Genomic DNA, 18,801 nt, shown 5'->3' on the forward strand with positions numbered 1-18,801 from the left:
TATAAAGGGGAGATTCTCGAACTTTTAAAGGGCCATAAAGCTATTCTGAACAAGCACCTCAGATCACTTCCCAAGTCCTCCTGTTCCTAGAAATCATGGGGCTGAAGCAAAATTAGGAGGATGAGCCATTTGCCAAGTCAGTGTTCAACAAGGACTTCAGGATATTGGTGCCTTTTCACTTACAGAAGGAAAACCCGATGTCCTGGTTCCCTCAAGGGCTCAGTACAGATACAATAAAACAATAAAAACAACTTTTTCCTTTCTTTTCTCAGATAACACTTGAATAATCAAAACACACAGTTTGAACTTGTTGCTGTTTTATTTACCTCATGTACTACAGTTCATTTACCCACACAAAGTGAACAAGCCATGGCTTTGCTACCAGATGTTTCCATATTAGGGCCAGTGCTGTTTAATATCTTTATGGATGATCTGGATGAGGGGATTGAGTGCACCCTCAGTAAACTTGTGGATGACACCATATGGGTGGGAATGTTGATCTGCTGAAGGACAGGGAGGTTCTGCAGAGAGATCTGGACATATCATAAGCCCTGGCCAATGGGATGAGGCTCAACAAGACAAAGTGTCAGGTCCTGCACCTGGGCCCCAATAACCCCATTGAATGCTCCAGGCTTGGGGAAGAGTGCCTGGAAAGCTGCTCATGGAAAAGGACCTGGGCATGCTGATTGATGGGGCTGAACATGAGCAGCTTGTGCCAGGGCAGCCAAGCAGCCACCAGCATCCTGCCCTGTATCAGCAATAGTGTGGCAGCAGGGCCAGGACAGCGATCATCCCCCTGTACAGCAGGGCCAGGGCACCGGTGAGGCTGCACCTCGACTCCTGTGTTCAGTTCTGGGCCTCTCACTGTAACGGAAACATTGAGGTGCTGGAGCAAGGCCAGAGCTGGTGCAGGGCCTGGAGCACAAGTGTGATGGGGAATGGCTGAGGGACCTGGGGGGTTCAGTCTGGAGAAGAGAAGGCTTAGGGGGGACCTTATCGCTCTCTACAGCTGTCTGACAGGAGGGTGGAGCCAGAAGGGTGCTGGTCTCTGTCCCCAAGGAACTAGTATAGGACAAGAGGAAACGGCCTCAAGCCACGCCAGGGGAGGTTTAGATGAAAATTAGGCACAATTCTTTCCTAATGTCTGCTCAGACATTGGAACAGGCTGCCCAGGGCAGTGCTGGAGTCTCCATCCATGGAAGTGTTCACACACCACGTAGATGAGGCCCTCAGCGACAACCGCTGGCCTTGGCACCACAGCCCGGCGTCCCGCACCGCCCGAGGCCCACCACGGCGCTGGCACCGACCCGCAGGACCACCCCCTCCCGGGGGCACCTGAAAGCGGCGGCTGCGCGGGGGGCGAGCGGGCGGGGCGGTGGGGCCAGGCCCGGCCCTCACATGCGCGGCGCCGCGGGACCCATTGGGCGCCGCCGGGCTGCGGGCGGTGCTGTGGGCCGCGGGGCCGGGCCTCGCCTCGCCGCCGGCAGCCGGTGCTGTCCGTGCGCCGAGCCATGCGGGTGTGCGCTGCAGGACGCTGCTAGGAGCCGAGCCCGCCCGGCCCGGTCTCCCCCTCCGGTGCCCTCCACGCCCGCATGGCAGTGCCGCGGCGGTGACCGTCTCGGAGAAGGTCCGCGTCCCTCGGACGGGCGGCTCTCGGGGTCTCTCAGCCCACGGGGCCGTCCCTGAGGTGAGGTGAGGCGAGGCGAGGTGAGGCGGGCGAGGGGCGGCATCGTCACCAGCACCGGCACCACCGCTTCTTCGTGCGCTTTACCTTTCTTTTACCCCCTTTCCTGCTCTCAGAACGGGTGGTTCGCCGCGTTGCTGAAGCGCCGGTGTGCCCGGCGGAGCTGCAGACGGGCCCCGGGTAGCGATAGTAGCTGGCGGCGGTGTCTCCTCTTCGGGGTGTCCGAACGCGCTCGGTGTGCCCGGCGAGCGGCAAGCCACAACTGCGGGGCCGGGAGTGTGGCGTGCTACCGGGAAAGGCGAGCGCCGAGCCCCCCTTCCGAGGCCGGGGGTATTAAATGCATGTTGGGACCGCCGGCTGTGTGCCTTTTGTATGGGGTCAACTGCTCTGGCGCTGCACCACACGCAGATTGGAGGGGCCTGAAGCGGTCAATAAAGCACATCTTCAGGAAGAAAACAGCCCTTGTCACAGAGAATCATGTGTGGTTCAGCGAGGCACGTCTCCTCCCTTCCCCCTGCTCCCCAGGACGTGGCAACACTGACTCCTGCTCGTTGAGGATCCCTGAGCTTGGCACAGCAGCTCTTCTGTCTTGCAACCTCCATTTCCCCTGTTACAAGTGCTGCCACTGCTGTTGAACACGATTTGAGGCACAGAAAGCTTCTGTCTTGCCCAGCATCCTTTAGGAAAGCTGGTCTGTGGTCAGTGGGGGGATGCAGGCTGTGCATTCGCAGCACACCGGCAGCCCGTGGCAGCTTCTCCTTTTGGGTGCTTCCAGTGTGTAAGAGCCATGAGGTAGGTTACTCAGACTTGAAAATGGAGGACGGTAGTGGTAACCAGCCTGTTGTTTGATGGAATAAGTCTCAGCAGTGCTTCCTGTAATGGTGGTGCTGAAAGTGATGTCTTACTTGGCTTAGCTGCTGGGGTGGAGAGTGAAACATCTTCAGTGCTGGCTTTGGGGTGCCTGCTGCTCATAAGCATTGTCAGTTTCAGCTTTAAGAAAGAGAAATAGTGTAGGGAAGTATTTGTTTGTTTTCTTTTTCAGCATGATGTTTGTCAGCCGTGATGGGAAAGAATCATCTTTTCTGCCTCTAAAAATGGAGATGGGGACTAGCCATGCCCCCTTGTCTGAGGGAGAGGGCTTTAGGATGTGAGAAATTTGCAGGAATAGTGCTGAGATTTCAATCCCACGGCTCTGAGCTATCAAAAAACCACTGTCATCACAGATGGGATAGCAAAGTACCTTTCTCTGTGTCTTTTTTTTCCTTCCTTTCATTTTTTCCCCTCCCCTTTTTGTGGTGGCAGAAGAAACCCCCTTTCTTCCAACTTAGGGCAAGCATTGGTAGTATAGAAGGTTAGTGTTATGTTATTTGCTCCTGATTGCCATCTTAAATTAATTCACCAAGCCTTGCTCAGAGGCCAGGATCCTGTTCATTCTTTGTGATTTACAGATCCCCTATAAACCCTATTATTGTTAGTTGAAACTGATTTATGAGGTCCTGATCTAGGAATATGCTACTGTGGCCATTTTTTCAGTGCTCCACACCATTTTCTCCTGTGTTTCTGAGCAAGCATTACCTTTATAGTAAAACTCATTAGGTGCTTTGCCCGTATCTTGCTTAATGTGAACAAGCAAAGTTATGTTTGCTTTATCTGTTTTCTTGCACATATATAAGTAGGGAATATTTAAATAGGTACTGTTATTTGTAATCAAGATCACTTTGATAAAGATCCAGAATTTACAAAGGCTAAATGAGGTAACGTGGGAAGCGAGCCGCATTAAGCAGTAATGTAAGATGCAGATATGCACAACAGATATCTATACCGGTCCTGACATCCTTGGGGGAGACAGTAATCTGTCCAGCATGTTCGGACCTGGAGGAGGAATTCTAAAGCAGTAGCACCAGCAATGTAGAAAGTCTGCACACTGCCATCACAGGGAGGTAATTATTAATGGGAACAGACCTGTGTAATAACAATGCGAAGAGAATGATAGCACTTGGATGCTTGCTGTGGAAAGATCACCAAGTGTACATTGCGCTAACACGCATAGCTGCGCACTTGGACGAGAGTTCTTGTATTCCAGTTCTTTCCTAGTCCTGTGTTCCTGTCACCTCTGACAAGCTGCTCTTCAGTAGAAGTGAAGTAGGCTGGTGGTATGGAGATTCCACAGTGTCCTGTATGTGGACAGCTTCCTTGATTGTATGTCTGAAGAGTGAGGAAAAAAACCTAATGCTGTTGGTGATATGCTTGCAGTAGGTCCTGCCAATGACAGGAGGATAGGAAAATAGAGGGTGTGTACACCCCTGTAGTCAAAAGCGCTTGCGACCATGTGTGTTGTGGCTTGGTGCAGTTTTGTGCTGAAATATTCCATCTCGAAGTCAGCTCTTAATTTTTCCAGGTCTTCCTCTTCCTTCTGTGTATTAAGGTGCCATTCAGAGCCTGCTGCAGCCCGTATAGTAAGTGGATTTTGAATTGGGTCCTGTACCCCTGGCTGAGTTTCTTCCCCTCCTTGTGTTTTCTGATGGCATCGGCTTCTGTGTCAGTTCTCCCTTCTGCTGCTTGGGATGTTTTGCAGACAGAATGCTGACTCAGTGCCTCAGCCCACCGTCTCCCTTTGTCCCTTTGCTTATTCCTGCGCCGCTAAGAGTCAGAGGGAAGTTTTGGTAGAGGTACGTGGGCACTGATCACTGGGGATGAATCAGTGTCCTGAGGCTTTTAATCAGTGCGGGGCCAGTGATGGCAGTTTTACTGAGAAGTAGTTTCAGTCATAAATGTCATGTAGGGAACCCAGTAAACTAGTTTCTCAACTGGATGCAAGCAAAAGGGAGTTCCAGAGTTAGTATTTTACCAAATAATGAGCTCGGAAGGTTTTTCATTTGTTTTCAGAAAAAGCAATCTGTGTCTTCCAATTAATTCATAAAATTGCTGTAGATCCCTAAATATTCACAAAACACAACTAGCAGTATTTACATGATAACTCAAATCTTCCTCTGTAAAGAGGAAAAAACAAAATGCATTGTTTCAGTTCCTGCTGTTTAGAATTCTCCATTTCTTGCTAGTTGAAATGAGACTGCACAGTTGTTTTTGGTTCAGTTTGTTTTTTTCCTTTCTTACTATTTTATTTATTCATTTCTTGTCTCTTCGTGCTGGAAAGATTATATCCTAGGGAAAAAAAAAACAAACCAACAAAACCAAATAAACCTCCCAAAAGCTGTTAAGAAAAATGGAGGTAATTTCCCTCAGAAATGTTATACTTTAAGACTTGTTTGTTCTATTGCATAACTGACATTTTAAATGCTTTTTTATTATAAGTAGTGAAAAGTCTGTGGACTTCATTATGCGAAGACTTGTGTACATGACTGATTTTCCTCAGATGTGTAATCTCATGAGTACGCACGCATGCATAAGGCTTTCTGGTGTCACAGTAAAGCTGCTCAGTCTTGAAAGGGTTTATTCTTGGCTGTGATGTTGAGGTGCTGTGGTGTGTATTTTGCCAAACAAGGACTGAAATATGGAGAAGGATGTTTGTGAAATGCAGTTTTCTAGCAGCTACCAGCATTACATTTGTAAAAGTGTGTAAATATCATCTGTGTAAGTGTGTAAAATTAGTGTTTCAAAGCTATTCTGTGCCTCTTACCTTGAGAACACTTTGAGCTGCTTTTTTTTTTCCCTGAAGTTTGACTTGCTTGTATTGGGGATAGGTTTGGCTCAAAATCTCTTAGTCTAAGCAAATTGAGTGCAATTTTCTTTTAACTGTGTAACAAAGAATAGGTACTGATTGCTTGCCAAAGACTTTTTCCCCTCGGAGATTCCAAACAAATGTAAGAAAGAACAAAGCCAGTATTTCTAGTGCTTAACTTCTTGAGAATCATATTGGGTTTTGGCATGTAAAAAAGGAGAGTGCGTCACAAGTTGGCACTTCCTAGTACCATCAGTAATACTAATTTCCACATCATCAGTTTTAACTGACACTGTTTCAATCTTTGTCTCACCACAAATATCTGTAATTAAAAGAATTGAAGCTCTCTTCATTTACTTCTGTATTCCCTTCAGCTCTGTTCTTCCAGTCTTGCAAGAACAGGTTCCTGTCCCCCTTCAGGAAATGAATAGGAAGAGAAGCTCAAAGACCTTCATGCAGCAGCTGCCAGAATGTTCAGGGAGATATCCTTGGGAGGAGGAAGTTTGTGTTCTTGGGATCAAGCCAGCAAAATGCCACTTTTGCCCAACACTTGAAGGCAAGCAGTGGTGTGGGAGGAGAGTATGGCTGCACCAAGGACCTGTTTGTTGGCACTGTTTTAGAAGAAATACCTTCCCTTCTTTCTCCCCCTCAAGTATAAATCAGGATATGAAAACACGCTGTTCATGTAGTCTCAAAAATGTTGCTACCTATAATTTTCCTTCTTTCCACTTGAGCTCTTTCCTCAGAAGTGATTTGTTCTAAGACTGAAGGAGTTGCAATACTCAAGATTTCAGGAACAGTGATGGTGTAAAATACAGCCACCGTTAGAGGAGGAGGAAAGTTATCTGTTGCTCAGATTTTTTGTTTCAGAGGTCCTTTTCTTGGTGAAGGTAACTGGTTAAGAAGCAGAAATAATAACCAGGCTGAAAGTGTGTGGCAGCCAGCAGCAGGTGAGAATAGCAATCACCTTTATTCACCATGGTCCTGCATTTTGTATTGTGTGATCAATAGAAAAGAAATTGCCTGGTTCTTGTGACCTGCCTTGCTACTTGTTAAGAGTTTTAAAATCCCTCTCTGTTCACTAGTGCAGTATTTGTCTGAGTCCCATCTCCTGATGATTTCCCCTGTATGTCGAGACCATATGTGAGGCTGCCTAAATGCAGGTGTCTGTTGCTCTTCTAGGTGTCCTATCTGACATGGAGCTAGTAAATAGGATGAGACCTACAGCAACAGGACCCCTTCCCTAGGTTCATTATGTAAAGATATGTACAGGAGCAAAAAAAAGCCAAGCACAAAGGCTTTTTATGGCCCTTGCGGTGAAGCAGTGAGGCAGGCTCCTACCACCTCCATGCAACCCAGTGGCTTCAAAGCCACAGCCAAGGTGCAGGGTTGGGGTTTTTTTTGTTTTTTTTTTTGTCCTTTTTTTTGTTTGGGTTTCTTTCTCACTTGGACTTCATTCTTTACAAGTCAGCACTGAGATAAGTTTCTCTATAAGAGGTGTTCCTGATTGCCCTTGGGTTCTACAGAAGCCAGTGCTGCCGCACCTCTAGTGTTTTCAAGTCTGGCCAGTGCCACAGATACCAACATGCCCGCTAAAAGAACCATTCTTTTTTCTGGTGGACTTTGTTTGAAGCACTTTACTCTTGCTGCAGTGATTTTTCCAATTTGGATTATAGCTTTTAAGGAGAAAACAAGTGCATAGGATGTGTGTATGGCTATGAAGTCTGAATATCTGCCTGTTCTTTGGCTGTTGCAGGGTATGAAGGAGAGAAAACTTGCGCACTTTGAGCTGGTGTGAGAACTTGCATAAAGAACTACCTTAGTGCAGGCTTGCTGAAGCTGTGTGTGCTGGAGACAGAGGCAGTTCTATAACCTTGCAGTACCTTAAGGTCAAAAGAAAAGCTGGTAACCCTGGGGAGATCTTTCATATATCTTGATGAGCGCACATGCGAAGTTGATTTTGTCCTATTATGTCAACAGAAAATATAGTCTGTTGCCTGTCTCAAATGCTCTGATTGAAACCCCACGTTTATACAGTGCTGATTTGCTAATGATTGAAAATAACCTTTCGGTGCAAAAGCTTCCTCTGTGAATATGAATATTTTATACAGAAGTATTATGCAATAGGCATTTTGTCACCTTTGCAGTCCTGCACGGAGGAACATGGAGTTAAGCTGATGTCATTTGGATTGTTCAGTATAACTTTGTCCACTAAACCAATGCAAATGTCAGCGAATCATTCAAAAATGTCTATCTTGCATATTTGTACATAGTGGCTTGTGTACGCTTTGTGGAGAGGGAGGATTGGAATTAGTTTGGTCTGGAAGCCTGTTCATTGAAACTTGTAGTGAGAAGTGTGAAAGGCAGTGCACTAGCTTGCTTTGTTGTTTAAGCACAACTATGGTTACAAACACTTTCCACATGCATTAGCAATTGCCTTCATCATAGATGCACCGCGGAACCAGACTTCACGATTAATCTCACTGGTGCTTAAAAATACAAACTGAGAAGTCTCCATACAGGGTGCCTCTCAATGGCTGCCATCCAGAAACTTTCATGGACTTGCTTTCTGTCTAATTAAATTAAGAAATAAAGCCTAAACTACCTAGCTTAGAAGAGGAACTGACAAAAGGGAAATGAAACTTTTCATGCACTTGATTCTTTTAAAGTTTCATGTTTGCTGTTTCATAACCCATACTAATTTCTTTGCTGTTTTTACCTCATTGGCATTATTACCAGGCAGAAAGGGAAGACTGGCTTGGTGATTTTGCTTCAGTCCGTATCGCTCTGACAACAAATCTGTTGGCTCTTGAAACAAGGAAGTGGAGGAATGCAAATACACAAATACTCGTGTGTGCTGCAGAAATTGAGTTGGCTCACTGCTAGTGCCCCCATGGAAAGTGGGTAGGAAAGAGTCTAACAGAAGAATAATGAGAGAAGAGTGGACTGAAAATGAGACAGAATTGTACTAATAATAAATCAGGAAAATGAATAATGCAGTGGTTTGGACAAGACTATTTCTAGTGGTTAAAATTTGTGGTTACACTTTTGTTTATGTATCGTGTAATTTGATTTAAGATGTACCTAGATTGAAAGGTGAATTTAAGACTGTCCTTGTTAATGTCAATCAGAGTAGCCAGAGCAGACTTTAAAGAAAGGAGCTGCTGAGGCCAGAGCTGCATGAGAACAAAAATAGTAGAACATGTAGAAAAGCCAGAAAATAAAACCATGAGAGGCATGAAACAGTGCAAAAGAAGAGAATAACAGTGTGGCAGAGGAAAGGAGGTAACAAGATGGAGATAAGTGTGAGTAAATATAAAAGAAAATCTGAAAGCATGAAGTTGTATGTACTGTTCTACATGTGGAAAGGGTATGAATTCTCTTTGTTTGACATCTCCAGAAGCAGGACTATAATGGTTATAGATGAATGGCCAGGTCTGCAGTCAGCTTGAATGCATGTTGCAAATATAGACCCCTGTGAACTTAAGTATGCATTACAGGCACCTATAAACTTTACAGGTGGAACTGGTACAAGTGTGGTTTTAGCCAAATGGTTTTGTACCTGGCTAATTCGTGTTGTAAAACCGTGGTCTGTCCACGTGCACAGCAGCCTGGTCACAACCAGTATTCAGCCAGGCAGTGCGTGGAGCAGAACTGCTCCTCTGCTGTCTCTTGTGAATAAAGAGAGGGTGGTGGCCTTCAGTGCTCTGATAACTGCTGACTTCTGTCACCTCCTCCATGTTAATGTCTGATTATTTACCTGCTTGCTGTCTGAACTTGTAAGATTTTACATTTTTGACTTGCTGTCTGCTAAAGAATGCAATACCAATGCTACCAGCAGTTGTCCCCCCTCTTACTGCTTGTGGATCAAACAACAGGTTACCTATAGCCCTGGGAAATTGTGCCTGCTTGCCCAGCAAGGTTCGAGTTGTTAATGTCTTGATTAGATTCTTGCTGTCTGCAACAGAAGAGAGGAAGTGAAGAGAAGCTTGCACATAGCTCATGGAGAGGAGAGGAGAAGAGGAGGTGGCCACAAAGGGAAGGAAAGAATTACAGTGAGCTGCTGAAATAAAGGGCTTGTTGGGTGGCATGTGAAAAGCTGCAGTGAGGCTTTAGCATGGACAATGAGCTCTGCAGGGAGCACCAGTGGGATCCTGTGGGCTCCCATGGAGTAGGAGCAATGCCTAAGGTGCTTTCCAAAGGGACTGTGGTTTTAAGACCAGCTGGAGCAGATTTGAGCTCACCCTACTGATGAAAGGGGAAGTCCTGCCTCCCTGCCCACCCGCCTGTGCTTTTGTCTGGCAGGAGGCTTCTCCCCGGCACACACCAGGGGACAGAGTGGGAGTGTTAAGCAGCAGGATGGCCACAAATCAGCTTAAGCTGATTGTGAAACCCCACTCAGATAGCAGCAAAATCTGGTGTATATATGGTTATGTTACATTGCTGCTTCTGCAGTGGGTTTCTGGGCTGGTTTGGGGTTTTCCTTCTCTCTTGATGGCATGACATTTTTCCCATGTAGTGGTTTGTTGTTATGCAGCAAAAAGGGAGAAAGATGGCATTTAACCGAAGTGATTGTCAAAAGTCTCCTGTTGGCTGGGTACTTGGAGATACATGTAGAACTGAGTTGTGTTAAACCTCTAATGACTGGAACTGCCTTACTTATTTTATTACGTGAAGTTTTTTTCCAAGATCGCCACTTCTTCCCCAAAATACTGTGATTTCCCTCCTCCGTTCTTTATAACAATTTGCTCTGTTAGTGCATCATCTGATTTTTTTCAGTCTGTGACCAATGATTGTTTCCATGTTAAATGCAGCCTCAGTTAAGCACAACAGAAACAGCGTTTTCCTTAACGGAAAAGATGTTTGGTCAAGTGACTGTACAAATGAGGGTGACCACATGTAGGCTACAGCACACAGGACGTGGCATTTGGAGGTTGCACGTGTTATGTGCTAAGTGCCTGGCTGTGGTTCGCATAAAATTGGTTCTGGGTGATGCCAACACCCCAGTGTAAATGGGCTATAAATCCTTCCTATGCTGAAGGGGCCTCAAAAATAGAGGATGAAAGGGAATGAGTGCCAGGAGGGACAAGGTTATAAGAGAAGAGGTACATGTGCTCCTTATTTAATCTCCTTTGTTCCCACTGTGCCCCATACTGGCTCTGTAACAGTGGGTGTGTATTCTTGTGTCAGAGCAGATGTTTCTGGAGATGTTGTTTTGTTTTAACAAATTGAGGTTGTCACTTCAGAAATGGAAGGGAGAGCTGAAGGATGAAGCATAAAGAGAATCCAAATGGGATTGGGAACATAATCCAGGAGCATTTCAGTGGCAAGTGCTGTGGGGAAGACTCCTTCACTGGTCTTGGCTCTGCCCAAGCATACACTTACGCACTATTATGTTTTATATGAGAATCTCTGCTTTAGGTAGGGTTTTTGTTTATTTGTTTGTGGGTTGGTTTGAACCAGTATCTTGCGAGTTTGTTTTGTTTCCCTCCATCTCTCTTCCAGGTATTGGCCAACTCATGTGCTCAGTCTGTTCTGGAAAGGGGATGGGTGGTGATGATGAACAGCATCAGTCCTTCAGACTGTGATACAACTCTTGGAAATAGGTTCTCCTGTTCTTTCATGCCTTACCAGGCGTGGTGGTGGTGCTGTTTGGCATCTCCAGACACATTTCCTTAAATGCTGAGGCATTTTCAAAAGCACAGTCCTCCTCCTCTGGAGGTGGAAGCTGCCTTTGCCTTCTGCTTTTAAAAGCTGCTTGTTGCCTTTGGGGTGGCTGCCAAGGCAGAGTTGGAGGGCATGGTAACCTCTGCTTAAGCCCTTCTTACCTGGGTCTCTGACCTCATGGATAATGATTACAGAAACACCCAAGGTGAATGGCTCTGTGGCTGTTGAGAGTGTTTTCTGTCAGGGTCTGGAACATCCAAAGGTCTGTTAGAAACCTGCGTGCAGTAGACCTATGTAAAATATCTAGGCAGAACGTTTTTTTTCCCACCTCCTTGTGTATTTAAAAGACAACAGACTGAAAACTACAGTTCTGGTGATACATGCTGCAAAAAAAGGGGTTTAGTTCTCTTGAACACTTGACCACCCCAACCCGTTTAAAGGTGGAAATTCCTTAAGATGCATGTTTTATCTGTGTATTTGTCAGTGTCTTCCCTATCTTCCTTTTAGCAGTAGACACCCAGGATAAGAAACCTGGCACAGCAGGTTCCTGCTGACCTTTAAAGTGTTCTCAGTGGAAAGCATGACACAGGGCTTGCTTCTGTAGGCTTCTGAATGCCGGGGGGCGCCAGCCCTAAAAAAGCCTTGGGAAATAAATTAGGAGGGAATTGTCTATATGTGCTGGGTGGGGGGGTCCATTTGCCTTTTATTGTGAGGTGCTTTGGGAGCAGCTCAGGTGGATGCTTGGCACTGAGCACAGACCATTATGGCAGAGTAGCTCACTGCTGGCGTGGAGGCAATGTGCTGGTGCTAAAGCAAGGGATGCAGCCCGTTGTCCCTGCTTTGAGCCTTGACTGTGGAGCATCTCCATGCTCAGCAGTGTGTCAGCAGAGGGTAGTGGTTGGTGGTGCTAGGAATGGCTTGGGGCATAGCCAGGGCAGGAGAAGCACAGGAAGGGCAGAGAGGCAGTGCTGGCCAGCCTGCTGTGCACACAAGAGTCCTGTGGAATCATGCCTGTTGCTAGGGGACTCGTTTCAGCTATGAAGCAGCACTGATCTACATAGAGGCTTTCTGGGTGTTTGTTGATTGGAGGCAATTACTGTGGAATACTTGATCTGTAAGGAGGCATACTTAATAAGCAGCAAACTAAAATAAATACTGGTGAATTACCTGCTGGAGTCTGGCTGTTCCTTTTGCTGAGTGGTTGCTTTGCATCTGTGAGCTCTGCTCTGCCCTGGAGCCTCTGAGTCACTGGAGGTGAAGGCAGCCACGCTGTGGTCTTGGCTGGTAGAAGTGGTGGGCTAAAGGAGGAGGGGAAGGAATCCCAGTTCTTCCCCATTTTGTCCATCCTGGGGGTAGAGGTATGTTCCAGAGGTTTTCCAGGCAGCTCAGTGAGTCAAAGTGGGCTGCTTGCCTGGCATACTGCTGTAATGCAGCAATTCAAATGTCGTCAAAGTGGTTATGTGGAGCACGCACAACGTGCAGCTACCACGTCACTGGGATCTGATCTAGCTTTCATGGTGATAGCAGGGGAGCAGTAGCATAGAAATAGCAGCACCCTTGGTTAAGTTTGGATGAGCCAGTATATTTAAGAAAATATGTAGGAAATGGCAAATTGGTAGTTTGAGGAATCTGCTCTTCAAGAACAGAGCAGCTCATTTAGAGTCTTTCTGAAACTACTAAAATCAGGGTGTGCTCAGCACTCCTCAGAGATCAGTGGCGAAAAGAGGACTGACATTCTGCTTCTGTGTCTCAGAGTGGCATTTCTCTCACGCCCCACTAGCGTCAACATTTTATTTGGCTGCTTTGACTCACAGCAGTTTGTTTTTATACAGGAAGAGTGCATGGTGCTTGTCAAAATGAGAAAGTGACCATCAGCGCCTGGCTTGGTGTTCCAGAGCCACCTGGAGCCAGTGCTCAGCCCAGCTGAAGCCGGAGAAGGAAGGAGGAGAAGCACAGCCTGATCAGGTACTGAGCCAGGAGTGGGGATTGTCTGAGGCAGAGTTGATGGGAAGCTGTGAATTAGTTATAAAAATAGGGTTCTGTTCCTTGCTAAGTCTTGCTAATATGTGTGATAGGTTGGTGGGCCAGTAATGACAACTGCATCATCTGTAGCCTGGTGTGGGTGCATACTGTATGATTGAATTACATGACATATCTGAGGTAAACATAAATATAGTTCTGTGTTTTCTAGGGTATTTGATTTACACATGTAATGTGCAGTACAGCTCAGTCTGTGTTTGCTAATACCTGTATCCAGGCTCCATGTGAGTTAGAAAAAATGGACTAGGAGTACTCTTAACAAATGTTTCAATGTCAAAGAGCAATTTGATGTCTTGAGGAAAGAGTTCTTCGTCAGCTTTATTGTTCTTCTAGCAGGGAGATGTAAGTGCCAGCTTTTGAGGAGCACATTGTTATGTGGCAACCGTAAGAGCACAGCGAAGTAACAGAATAATGGGTTTTAAGACAAAACCAGCTTTCAGCTTGGTAGCTGTGTTTTTATTTGCTGAGATTTCCATAAGCTGTCCCAGATACAGGTATTTATTCTTGCACTCACATCTTCCAGGTTGTCATACTTAAGGAGACTTAGTTCATCTGGTTGTATGAAGACACTCAGACAAGTTCAAGGTTTTGCTTTATTGTACTCAAGTTATTGGGGTTTTTTCCTTACGTAACTATACTTTCCAGTTTATGTGGAACTCCTGCTCCAAGGACCATGTCTTGAGAAGACTTTTATGCACCTTGATACATTAATGAAAACAAGGCTACTGCTTACGCTGAGTGCTTATATAACACTTGGGTTGGTAGTGGCCCACAATTCATTTCTAGAGGGAAGCATTCCTTGAAGAGGCGCAGTATCTTTCACCTCAAGTGATGCCTTCTCTCCAGAAGTACCAGCATGTGTCTGAATTTATTAGTCACATTTTTGTTATTTACTGACCTAGGTGGAAACAGTGGGGGTTTGTGCACATGATATGTTCAGAAAAATATTCCTTACATTCTAGGGTAATTTCCAGCTCTGATTTGATCTTTTCTTGTGTGGTTATAAAAGGGAAGTCTTTTTCTAGCTTGGTTTGAGAACCCTTCACTTCTTTGTCTTTCGAAATAAGAATCGGCATTTATTTGATTGAACAACTAGCTTCCTGCTTCCCAGGGAAGAGATAGTGGCTCTTTCACCTGCAAACATCCCTCCTGTGGAGAGTGTTTGCTGGGGAATTAAAGGAAAGCTAGCAGCTACTAGTAAAATACAGCACAGTAGGATGAAGAGGGATTATTGAAGCATTACTAGGAAATTCATGGCTGTGTGCAAGACCTTATGGACTCTGCAGACAAGCTGACCTAAATTCTGCAGCCAGACCTTACTGGTTTCTGCATTGATGTGATGTGGCAGGCTAGATAACCTGCAGCCAGATCTGTTTTGCTTTGTTGGGTGGGACAGAGAAGATTCATATTTGAGTAGAAGCACAGACTGGGCGGTCTTTGTAACTGTAATGACTCTTTCTTAATCTTTCTTTGTTATTTTCTAACCCACATTTTGCTATTCTTGTGTACTTTTCATGTAGTCAGGATGAGTATCCTTATAATGCAGACTCATCAAGAAGAGTGGACGGGTTGTTTACTTCTAGATGGGGAAATACATGAGTGGTTTTACTCAGAGAGGCTTTTACAGATGTTTTGTAGTTGAGAGAAAAGTTTCACCATTTCCTTGCTAAAACCTATCTTATCAGTAGTGAAACAGTTAACCTGGCTGACAGTCATCTCTTGTGGGGGGAATAGGATTAGTATCTAATTGATATAAATGGCACTGCTAGCACATAATGTTTTCAGGCAGTCTGTTTCTTAAGATTATACATCACACACAAAACAATGTGTAAAAACTCAAACAGAAAGACGCTATGCCACATGTGTCCAACTAAAGCTGGTCAGTCCTACCACTGAATTCTACTGCTGTTACTTCTTGTAATAGGATTGTGACTTTGCAGTCTAGTTTCTGCTGGCACAAATCTGGTGTGATGGCAGTTACTGCTTCCTCCTTTTTGCTGTAGACGTAAGCTGGGCTGATGCAATGCTCTGCTTTGCCTTCACCCCTCCTGTATGCCCAGTTACCCAGTCTCACCACTTCCTCCTGGGGTGCCGCTACAACTACAGCAGGAATTTTTCTGCTGGTGCTGCTTAAACTGGGTCCTAAGAAAGAAATGTTTTATGCAGGCACAAAGCTTTAGCAGCCACTCAAAGGGCTTCTGCAGTGAGGTTTCTGCTGGTGTGGTTTGAAAGCAAGAGAAAACACTGATCTTGGCTGATGCAGCTTATATCAGCAAAATGTTAGTGTGGATAGGGGCTTTCCCAGGCAAGTGTTCCGGGCTGGTTACTGTGATGGAGTGAGTGTGTGTGTCTGTGTGTATATATGTGTATGTATGTATATAATATTTGCCTGGAAACCTTTTTCGTGGGAGCATAAGCTTTAAGCTCTTTTGATTTGTTTAGAGGAATTTCTGCAGCTGCAGAACCCTGAAGCGCCAGGGGAAATAGTGATATCCTCAAACAGAGCTGGTTTATTTTAGATCATATTTCATTGATGTGCTTTTGGTTTGTTTTAAGAACGACTTGTCTGTATAAGCTATTTGCTTACTATGGGCAGATAATAGGCAGCAATGGGATGCCAGGTATGGCAGTGGGGTTGGAGAGCAAGGCCTGGCTCACCCCTGTGCATTCCAATGCCAGGCACAGTAATTAGAAGTGTATTAATTGACAATAAATTAGAATTCATTTCAATCCTCCCGAAACCAATAAACCAGTTTTTTGCTTGCAATAGTGTTATTGCCAAGGCTGCCTCAAGGCAGAAATAGGTTTTTTGCTTAGATGTAGGCATAGATGGCATTTTGACTGCTCTTTTGCAACGAAAAGGACTTCTGTGTGCCTCGCTCCAGTGTTAACAGTTTTAATGTCAGCTTATCTTCTCTTCCTTCCTGTCCTCCCAGCAGAATTTTCTGTGTGAACTTTAGATACAGAAGCTGGAAAATAGCCCTACTTTGGTATTATATTTCTCCACTGTTTCTGCTCTCATATCTCTTTGCCTGGACAGGAGACTTGTCCCAAAAGCCAATCCCCACAGCCACATGTCCGTGAGTGTCGTTGCTTCCAGGCCACTTGACCTCCTGCAAGCCTGACCCCAGTCAAAATTCAGTGCTCTCTTTGAACTGTCAGTGGAGTAATGGCATAGGGCACGTTTCCATGTGTATAGACCTGTTTCCTGCTGGATGTGTGCCAAATTCAGTAGGCTGTGGTAATCTTAGCTATGTGTTTTGACACAATATGATGTTGTTTTGAAGTATTTACCTGTGCTCAGTTCTTGACTGAAATCTCAGAAAGTATGTTTTGGATAGATGGGAAGAGATTCTCAGTGTATGGTCACTCCCTCAAGCTTTGTACATTGTCTTCAGTAGGTGATGCTCTCTTGAATAACGTAGCACCATCACAAGTGTACGTGTTCTCTTAGAGCGTGGCTGTGAATGCTGGAGCACCGGATCAGCATAGTGAGGTTCAGCATTAAAGAGTAAGGTATGCCCATCCTTGACCATACCTGATTTGGTTTCACAGGGAGATGAAACACTTCCAGCAATTGAGAAACCACAGAAGGGATTGGGCTGGGATTGGGAAAAGTTCACCATTCCAAGACCTGGTTTTCCTTGTGCAGATGGGCCTAACATTGTTTAGTATTTGTACCACAGTATGAAAAAAACATACCCTAAGAAATTGGTGACATTATTGCCTGATGCCTCAGACAGTCAAGATGGGGGTGTGTGTGGAAGAGTGAGATTTGCAAGGAAAAAATGAACAAATAGCTCTTTGTTGCCCAATTATTTTAGTGCTGCTGTGGTTTAGCTGTAATATTGTGTTACTCTGTCCTCAGCTTTTTATGAGCCTCTCCTAGAAAAATTTGAATTTCAATAAATAATACATTTTTCTAGTTGTATTTATTATTTCAAGTGTTAGAGTTTGCTTGCAATTATAACATTCTGCTTCCTCTGGTGACTGAATATATAAAATCCTGGCCTTTGTTGCTGAGCAATAAACTCCCAAACTTTCCACTTACCTGACTTTGCATTTCATGAAGTAGCTCTTGCTCAGTGTATTACTGGAAACTTTGGAAAACTTTTCTGTGCGTAATTAGAATTGATTTGATCAATAAGGCATCAGTCTTATTCCCGTTCCCTTAACTCTTATGTTCTGCAGGATCTGGGAAAAAAAAGTTGATTGGTGATAACTTACAGTCAAGATCCATAGCAAGGCCAGTATTTGCTTTTCCAGCTGAGGGAATGGGATGGGAAGTTGCAGAGAAGCTCTGCAGGGTGTAGATGAGTGTTTGGGAAGGCAGAAGTGGGTGGTCATGGAGCAGAAAGATATTAGAAGGGACAGCAGTGTGGAGCAAGAAGCATGGTTAATGTGTTAATGTTACGGGAATGTATTGGTCCACTCCTGTATTGTGCTGTCTGGTATGTGTATTTAGGCTGAGACACTCTGGGCTAACTGGCTGTCAGCTTGCTAAAATGATCAGGTTGCCAAGAGCTCCATCATCTAAACATCATTTCAGATTTATGGCACGTTTGTCCACCTTTAATGTGGCTCATTTAAGGTATGCAAACATGCTTTTTAGTGCTCTGCCTGCAGTCTCTTTCCCTGCAGCTCATGTAAATGGGTTTGGTTTGGTTTTGCATTCCTGCTCTGTCTCAACCAGGCTTCAGTCTGAAGGCAACAACTGAGAAACATACTCTTTCACTGAAAGGTTATGTCTAGGTTGTAGGGGATGGGAAAATGAGAATTGGAGCGCTCATCCATAACCACTCACTAAAGCTTATTTCAACAGTCACTTCTGTCTTTGTTATAATAGTTGGAGCTGTGCCAGACTGAAAAGCCCCAAACTTGCTTTGCTTTGACTTCAGCTAGATTTTACATGTAATATTTTAATGAGGTAGAGCTCCTTCTGTTTTCCTTGTATCCAAGCACATCGGTGGTAGAACTCGGGTGGGATTTTTCTGCAGTGTCATTGAGTTTCTTTTGCTTGTGTGGGTTGCTCACATAGCTGTTTCAGTGGGAAGACAAACACTTGAAATAGAAAAATATGATGAGTCAAAGGCTGTCAAGTATTGTGCATATATCCTCTACCTTGCATACTGAAGCCTTGACCTACTTGAGGCCTCTAGGTACTTCTGTAATATAAGTGTTGACAATGATAAACTGCAGTATCTGGCAGAGGGATTCAGTGTGCAAGAACACCTGAAAATAGGAACTTCTGATCCTTTCCCTAAAACGAGCCAGTGTCAAGGTTTCTGTTCTTTTGGGAGGGGTTGGACATGGTGCTTCTGGTCAGTGCATGCTGGCATGCTAGTCAGTGGCCAGCAGTTTGTTTTAATACTCATCAGCAAAGAGGTATTGATAGAGCTGACTTATTTGACCTGCTTTTCACTGTATGTGTGCTGCAGTAATTCTTTGAGTGTATTATTTATCCTTTTGTTTTCAGAAATAATATAGCAGGAAAAGCCCCACTCATCACTAACATCTGAAAACAACAAAAAAAGAGCAGAAGACCAGAAAGATAGTTTCTAAACAACAACAAAATGAGCTATATGGTGGTTGAGGAGAGAAATGCTTGCAGCCACTGGTGCTTGCTAAGGGGAAGAAGGGTTCTGAAAACCTGACAGTGATCTTTGATTTTTTTGAATGAGGACAAATATTGTGTTCTCCAAGTAAATGCTGAGTGTAGTTACTTAGTATT

At 44.8% G+C, this 18,801-nt stretch overlaps 1 protein-coding gene across 4 annotated transcripts in view; it reads left to right on the plus strand.

Moving 5' to 3' along the window:
• The first annotated feature begins 1,441 nt into the window (after positions 1–1,441).
• Positions 1,442–18,801, plus strand: part of LRRC8D (leucine rich repeat containing 8 VRAC subunit D) — a 47,671-nt gene continuing 30,311 nt past the window's right edge. The window contains exons 1-2 of one of the 4 annotated variants that reach the window (XM_062613114.1): positions 1,443–1,692; positions 12,863–12,995. The gene's annotated coding sequence lies outside the window, so the exon portion shown is untranslated. Of the gene's footprint in view, positions 1,693–12,862; positions 12,996–18,801 lie in introns of all 4 variants that reach the window. The other 3 variants (XM_062613115.1, XM_062613117.1, XM_062613116.1) reach the window with 3 other exon arrangements.

The sequence above is a fragment of the Pezoporus occidentalis genome, unplaced genomic scaffold, assembly GCF_034315485.1.
Source record: "Pezoporus occidentalis ecotype Australia unplaced genomic scaffold, CSIRO_AGI_Poc_V1 ctg164, whole genome shotgun sequence".
NCBI classification, from domain to species: domain Eukaryota; kingdom Metazoa; phylum Chordata; class Aves; order Psittaciformes; family Psittacidae; genus Pezoporus; species Pezoporus occidentalis.